Source organism: Canis lupus, chromosome 21 (assembly GCF_048164855.1).
Source record: "Canis lupus baileyi chromosome 21, mCanLup2.hap1, whole genome shotgun sequence".
NCBI classification, from domain to species: domain Eukaryota; kingdom Metazoa; phylum Chordata; class Mammalia; order Carnivora; family Canidae; genus Canis; species Canis lupus.
In genome coordinates, this window is record NC_132858.1 from 397437 (window position 1) to 405153 (window position 7717).

At 51.0% G+C, this 7717-nt stretch overlaps 1 long non-coding RNA gene across 1 annotated transcript; it reads right to left on the reverse strand.

Moving 5' to 3' along the window:
* Nucleotides 1-736: 736 nt before the first annotated feature.
* On the reverse strand, nt 737-7638 carry LOC140612214 (uncharacterized). The gene is made up of 3 exons (XR_012013518.1): nt 7048-7638; nt 3909-4095; nt 737-2980 (listed from the first exon to the last, which is right to left on the reverse strand). It is a non-coding gene; the product is annotated as an uncharacterized lncRNA (long non-coding RNA).
* Nucleotides 7639-7717: the final 79 nt, after the last annotated feature.

A 7717-nucleotide genomic window follows, 5' to 3' on the forward strand; every position in this document is an offset into this window, starting at 1 on the left:
GTGGAAACCCAAGTTAACAGGCAGATTTCTGATAAATCCCTATGGGGTTTCAGTGTTCCTCTAAGTTAGTGCCTGGGGAAGCTGCCCGCCTAGACCTGCCTCCTCCAAGAAGTCCTCCTTGATATTCCCTCATCCTTAGGAACTTCAGCTGCTGAAACCCGATCAGTTTTACCCCTGGGCCTCACTCGCCACCCGGGTTGGCTGCCTCACAGGCTTCAGTTGAACTCAACAAAGCATTCAACACTGTCTCGAGGACAGTGTTCTCACCTTACACTTGCTTGTGGATGGACCCATGACACCCAGAACATGTCAGGGAACGAAGAAAGTTTGCTCGAATCAATTCTTACTCATTGACTGATTCTATATCCCTTTAGAGAATGTCCAGAAACATCTTGAATAAACTCCTTAGTATACACCTGAAGCCCCCCTACCACGCATAATACATTTATGATTTTTTTTTAATTTCAAGAAAAGATTGGGACTCTTACCTATTCTTACCTATTAACTCTTAAATCTGTTAACTATTCTCTGTTCTCATCTCTATTCTATTCTATGCTTTGCTATGATTCTCAAGAAATTCCCACCACAGTGTGAGCTAGACATTGCCCCCAAAATAAAGTTACGTTATCATGACAACCAGCCTATGGAGAATTAACAAAATTCTCTTGAGGAATCACTATCAAAAATTGTGTCCACCTGATATTTCATCTCCATTAACTCATACAACACTCAGACATTATCTGATTTGATAAGTATTTATTGGGCAACTACTAAGTACCAAGTATTAGTCTGGACCCTGGGAGTACAGCAACAAACACAACAGGAAAAAAAAATCCTGTCCACAGGGCACCAACATTCTAGCCGATGGGAAATAATAAACAAGTAAGCTAGTAAAATATCTTAATTTATTGTTACTAAAGAACAAGGAAGAGCTTGCCCAACCAATTTGCCTCCAATGAAGTCATAGGGCTGATTGGGTGCAATATTATATATGTCATATTAAAAAGTGATGAGAAAAAATAAAATAAAATGTGATAATGGATAAATCACAATCAAGATGGTATTCTGATTAAATTGTTTGAGGACCACACCCTTTTGCCTTTAAGATGCATACTACTCTGAATTCAAAGATAGGATATTAAAATAATACAATCATGTTTAACATAGGCCCTGCACATCACAGCTGCTCGAGAGAAGGTACAATAAAGGCCATGAGATTTTCCTCCTTAGCCACCTGAGTGTGAGTAAATACCTTCAGTTCCAGTCACCATGGCTGCATAAAAAACAACTCCAAAACCCTGTGATGAAAAGATCTACTTTATGATGCTCACAGGTCCTGCGGTGCAGAATGTAGACAGGGCAAACCAGGGAGAGTTGTTGCCACTCCATCATTTTGGGGACCTCTGCTGGGAAGATGCAAAGTGGAGAGTGACCTGACACGTGGGGGCTAAAAGGATCTGGAGGCATCTTGGTTCATGCCTGGCAGATGATGTGGTTGCCAGCTGGGACCCTGGCCGGGCTTCCAGCTGGAATGCCTTCACTTGGCCTCTCCATGTGGTTTCTGCACATGGTGATGTGGGCTTCCTCACAACATGGCAACTGATCCCGAGAGCGAGAGTGCCATGAGAGCCAGGCAGAAGCGCATGACATCCTTATCATCGGGCCTTAGATGTCCTACAGCAACAGTTCTGCTGTTCTCTTTCGGCCAAGGAAATCACAAAGGTCTTTTCAAATTTGGATGTGGGAGAGACACAGACCCCACTCATCAAGGGAAGGGGTATCAAGGTCACATTGGAAGGAGAGCACATGGATGGCAGATACTGTTGTGGGCAACTTTAGAAAATACAATCTTCTACCCCCTTTCTGTGTGTAATCTCAAAAATAAAAATAAAAAAAGAGGGGTATCTAGATCTGCCTGGAACCATCATGCAGGTAGAAGGGTTTCTAAAACCATGCAGGCACAAAGTGATAATATCTGAGTGTTGTGTAATATTTGATTTTAAACGGGAAGTAAAAGCAGCAGAGTAACTCTTTGGTCAGCTTCTGCTCTGTATGGAAGGCATACACTTTCTTAGCGACCTGAAATTTCTGCCCGCAGGGTTTATTCTTGATGTAGGTCAAACGGCAAAAACAGAGGCAGGGAGGTATGGATGAAGGCGTACACACTTTGGGGGCAGAGTCCTGCATTCAAATCCTCTCTGCCTTTTACCAGCTGCCTCTTCTTTCTCTGAAAACCAGGGTGGCAGGAGCAACTTCACCAGGGAGTTGCCATAAGAATGAAATGAGACAATCCTGGCCAGCACCTGCCCTCCGTGCTTGGTAGCCACTCTGGAAAGAACCTCTACCATCTGAAACTTCCAGGTAAACTGCCATGGTTTTGTGTATTTTCCATCCACTGCAATGAAATATCTTCTCATCAAGATCATGACAGTTTTTATGTCCTTAAAATGTATCACAAATGATATGCTTTTAAATCTGTAAACACATGAAGGGTCCTTTGGGAGGAACAGAGCTATTTATTTCTACAATGGTCCTTTGGTACAATGACCTTTTGGGATGCAAGATCCAGAAAAATGAGCTTGGCTGACCCAGTGCGTGTCAGGGCCAGCTGCTCCATTTTGCTCCTAGAAAGCTTGAGGTCATTCTGGAAAGTGAGTAAGAAGAACAGAAAAGCAAGACTGTTGACTCAGCAGAAACCACCTGTCACCAAGCTGGCATTCAGCGAGCCGGCTCAGTCCAATTGGGGCGGGCTGCGGTGCATGACTAGGGTGAGCTGGGAGTTCCCAGCCATGGGGCCAGAAGATCCCATCCTCAAGCAGGGACCTCGCTGGTCCATGCTTCAGGAAAGGGGCCTCACAATTTGCAACTTGGTCACCAAGGCAAAGTTTCTAGGGGTTGCCATGGAGATGAGGCTGCCATCTTGGTTGGAGGAGGCATCCCTCAGTGGAGCAGATACCATCAAGTGATGAAGGGCCAGGGCCTAGAAAAAACAAACATTAGGGGAAATGAGAGGAGAGGCATTAATCAACAGAGAGGAAAAGAGGGGAAGTGACTCACTGTGAAACTCAGCAATAATGAAGGTCTTGGGAACTGAGAGTTGTGGGTGTGGGCATGGGAGTGTCTGTCAAGCTCTTTCCCCTTCCATACATAAGGAAGGCTGTCACCTACTGACACCAGGGCCTGTAGCTCTGCCATCTAAACAAACCCTGTAAACTAGAGATGACACATGGCCTGGGCACAGTAGCCTCATTTTGAGCTATGTCCTGAGTTCAAGTTCTGCCAGCAGCAAGTCATATGACCTCTCCGCAATGCTATTTCCTTGCGTGAAAAATAGGGAAAAGGATTTCTGCTCAGTCTTCCTCAAAGGGAAGTTTTAAGATTCAAGAATTTAATGTGCCCCAAGACCGTGTATGCACCCTCCAGGTAGGGACCGCTACTGCCCGGTTCACTGCTGTACTCCGAGCTCCAGCCACAGAGTAAACATTCAATAACCATTTGGTGGGTAAATAAGTGACAGGATGATGGTGAGCTTGGCCCTGCCCTTTCTGGGAAAGTGAAGCAGGAAAGCTCTTCACGAACCTCTGCTTCCCTCCTGCACGATGCTGCTCCTCAAAGTGTGGCCCAAGGACCAGCAGCAGCAGCGCGTGGGAGCTTATAGAAATGCAGATTCTCAGGCCAACCCCAAACCTACTGAATCATAATTTCTGGGGCCAGGGCCCAGACTGTGTTTCAACATGCCCTCCTAGGATTCCAAGGCTCCCCAATGATGAAGAAACATTGCTGCTGGACACAGTGGGGAAAGCATGAGATGCGGTATGAGCTGCCATGGCCCCTCCCCAGGGACTCTCCCTCCCACCTGGCACAGGTGTGCTTTCCCCAATCCACCCCTCACTCTTTCCTTGACCTGCCTGGAGCAGGAGAATGTGCTGTGGATGCTGGCAGAGGTCTTGTCTTTTTTGGGAGGGAGCTGCTCTCCCCCTTCCTGTTTTAGCAAAACCTACAGATGCCACGAGGGATCAGGAGATAAGCTTCGCAGGTACGTGAGAACTCTGCAGAGTGGCCTCTTCCCAATCCAGTCTAGACAAACCCTGTAAACTAGAGACGTAACTTTTAGTTACAAGTTGTAACTTGTAAACAAGCCTCTCTGCCCCGTGGGACAACTGGGAGGTCTCATGCCAAGGGTCCCAGGTACCACTCCCCACCTCACCCCCGCACCCTTCTTCTGAGGTCTCTGCCCCCTCCTCCCGAGGACCTGAAAGTCACGGCGAGCTGCTGGGAATACGAAGAAAAGATGAACCTCTGAGATAAGCACTCGATAAGAACTGACGAGATAACTCATGTCCTGTGGCACGTTCTCAGTAGGGTCTGATTGGAGGTTCCTAGAAGCTCAGTTCACAGACGCAAAGAGAGAGGGGAGCAGGAATTGAAGGAGGAAAGCTGGATCTCCAGCAGGTCAAAGCCAAATGCCACAAGGCCAAGTGTCATTGGGAAGAGGACGGGGACCTAGCCACACTGATAGGAATCGTGGAAGAGGCAGATGACAAACGCTCTCAGCTCCCCGGGGGACACCACATTCTGGAAGGGTCGTAGAGAACCGCTACTGTCCTTCCCAAAGGTTTATTGTGTCGCTGTGAGACGGACAGCTAGAGGAGCAGGAGATGTTCAGCCAGGATAAAAGACAATTCTGGGGAAGCTACAAGAAAACTGTCTTCAAATACATTAGAGTGGAAGAGAGGGCAGTCCAGTCGTGTGGGCCCGTGAGGGCAGCCTAGCCCTGTGACACCTCCACCTCCTCAGGGCCCTGTCTTCACTCTGGCCACACCAGGTGATGTCCCACTGCCAGTTACCCCCTACCCCGTCCCTCCCCTCTGCTTCCATTCCTGGCTCAGTGATGGGAGAGTAAGGGTGTGGGCATGGCGTCAGGAAGCCCCAAATTCCAGTCCTGTCCTTGCACTCATGCCTCTTTCCCCTTGTGTCACCCTGCGCCAAATGACAACCCCTTCCAGTCTTGGATTTCCTTGTCAGGAAAATGGGGATGTTTGCCTCTTACCTGGCACAGGTGTTTGCCCTCCAGCCCACACCCTGCAAGGTGGCGGTGAGCAGCCCTCCCCGTTCCCTCGTTCAGCAAATGTTATCTGGTGCTAGCTATCACCCTCTTGCACTGATGTGCCACAGGATGGCACAAGCACCCAGGAGAGGCCTGGCACTTAGTGACTGCCCGGTGAGTGCCGCTGGGGACCACAGGACCCGTTTCCTGGCCTTTTCCAATCTCAATGCTGAGCAGAGGACTGTACAGATACAGGCCCCCGACATCCGGAGACTGTCAACCCCTTTTGCTGTAGCACCCTAGGCAGGATAGAAGACCAGTGGCTCAGAGAACACCTGATCCATATCTTCGTGGGCACATAGTTTTCTTCAGTCAGCAGATCTCACGATACATAAGGAAGCGGGTGGTGCTGATTCAGTGTGCCCTGCCCACTGTGTGAGGCAGACAGAATCACAGCCAGCCCGTGGGGCAACGTGGCCAGCCCAGCACCTCCCAGTGAGTGCACAGACCAGGATCAGTGTGAGGAACAGGCAAGCAAGGCTCACGTGAAGGGCACTTGCGAGGTAACTAAGCTGCCCAGCTCTGGAACTATAATCCTAGCACCTCAATGTGTGGCCGTGTGATTTTAGGCAAACACTTAGCCTTTCTGTGCCTCAATTTCCTCGGCCAGATAACAGGAAGACTTACTCTTAAGAGTTGTGGCTCTGCAGTCATACGGCTGGTGTGGATTCCACCTCCTCCACTTAATTTACTGTGTGACCTTTCCAAGTGTCCCAGCCTCTCTGTGCCTCAGTTTCTTTTTCTTTTTTTTTTTATTTTTATTTATTTTATGATAGTCACACACACAGAGAGAGAGAGAGAGGCAGAGACACAGGCAGAGGGAGAAGCAGGCTCCATGCACCGGGAGCCTGATGTGGGATTCGATCCCGGGTCTCCAGGATCGTGCCCTGGGCCAAAGGCAGGTGCCAAACCGCTGCGCCACCCAGGGATCCCTGTGCCTCAGTTTCTTTATCTGTGAAATGGGAGTCATATCAATAGCACCTGCCTCACAGGGTTGTTGTGAGGACTGAATGGGTTTAGTGAGAGAGAACCCTTCAAAAAATGCCTGGCCTGATGTTGCTCACTCCAGTGTTTTAGGCTGGGTTCCTCCACGCCCAAACGTCAGACAGGACTTACATGCAAATAGCCTGCTCAGAAAATGACCACAGCAAGCACCTGCAAGGGAGTGAGAAAGTGAGGCAGGGACCGGGAAGAAGCTAAAAAAGCATGCATGAATGATCAGGTTGCCTTCTCAGCCTCCTCCACAGGGCTCGGTCCTGCTGGGGGCCCCTGTGGAGGGCAGAGAATCCCTCAGCAGCGTTTCCCCACTCCCAAGGGCATGGAGGCCAGGATGATTGCGGTAGAAAGCAGAGGAGTCCCAACAGTGACTGCCACATCAGGCTTTTCTGAAAAATTGAGGCATCTCCCCTGCACTCCTGAACACCATGTATAACAACACTGACAAACCAAGTTTCAGGAGGCAGTGGAGGGCTGGGGGCCAGAATTCACTTGATGCCTCCACCCTGAAGCAAAAAATGTCTATAAAACAGCTCCCTTCCTCACACCACCCTGGCAGGCACCTGAGACCCCACACTCTGGAGTATTCGAAGCAGGGCCCGCTGGGTACAATCTACCTGGCCTTTGTGAGTAACCCCTCCAGCTGAGGACAGGGGCTCAGGGAGCAGGGAGCAGAAACAGTCTCCTCCAGCCACCCTGGAATGCACACTAGGCTTGATTCTGAGTGGCAGGCATCCGGGCCTCCAGGCTGGAGCAGAGAATTGAAGGAACCAAGAGTTGGGGGCTGGGAGAGCTGAGTGAGGAGGGATGGTCCTCGTTGCTTCCGCAGTGGGAAGCGGAGCGGCCCAAGAACTGCAGACAGAACCACCGAGGAGGGCCAGGAAGGCAGAGGCAGACACATCATTACTGTATAGGGCTGCGACGGCTTCGTGCCATCGTCTTACCCTTGGGGCGGTGACTTCAGCAGGCTGAACTCATCAGGACGCCTTCGGGGTGCCTGCTGTGTGGCCTCAGCCGAGGGGCGAGAGGTATTAAGGGATTCCCCTCCTGGAGCCTTTGCCTGGGCTTTTCCTTTGCTCACCTCCTCCTTGATCAGGACTCAAGAGACCCTGGGCCCAATGTGATGCTCCGGAGTCAGCCAGTGACTCAGCAGGTGGGGAGGCGCCCAGCTCGGGGGCCTGCGCGTCTGCCCCACCCCCCTTGTCTGTGCACTAAGCACCCTTGGGCTGCTTCCCAGGCCCTCTCGTAACCCCTCGGCTGGAGAAGCAGCGGCTGGTGAGCGCAGTCACGGGGACAGCTGGCCAAGGGTCCTGGGATCCCTGGGGGCCGTCCCCAGGCAGCTCTAAGGAAACACTGAGGAGCTGGGGCGCAGCTGGGCAGCTTCCAGGACGTCCTTCCTCCGACACTGCTGCGAGGAACCAAAGCTTCCCTTGGCCCTCGCGAAGAGGACGGGGAGGGCGGGCTCGCACGCCGGGGCTGGGGACCGTCTTGGCCTCAAAAACAACAACAAAACCAGGTCAGTGATGATGTGATCGTGGGGCTGATCCAGGGCTGGGGCTGAAGGAGGCCCCCCCCCCCCCCCCCCCCCGGCTTCAGAGTCGGCAGCGGAGGGCG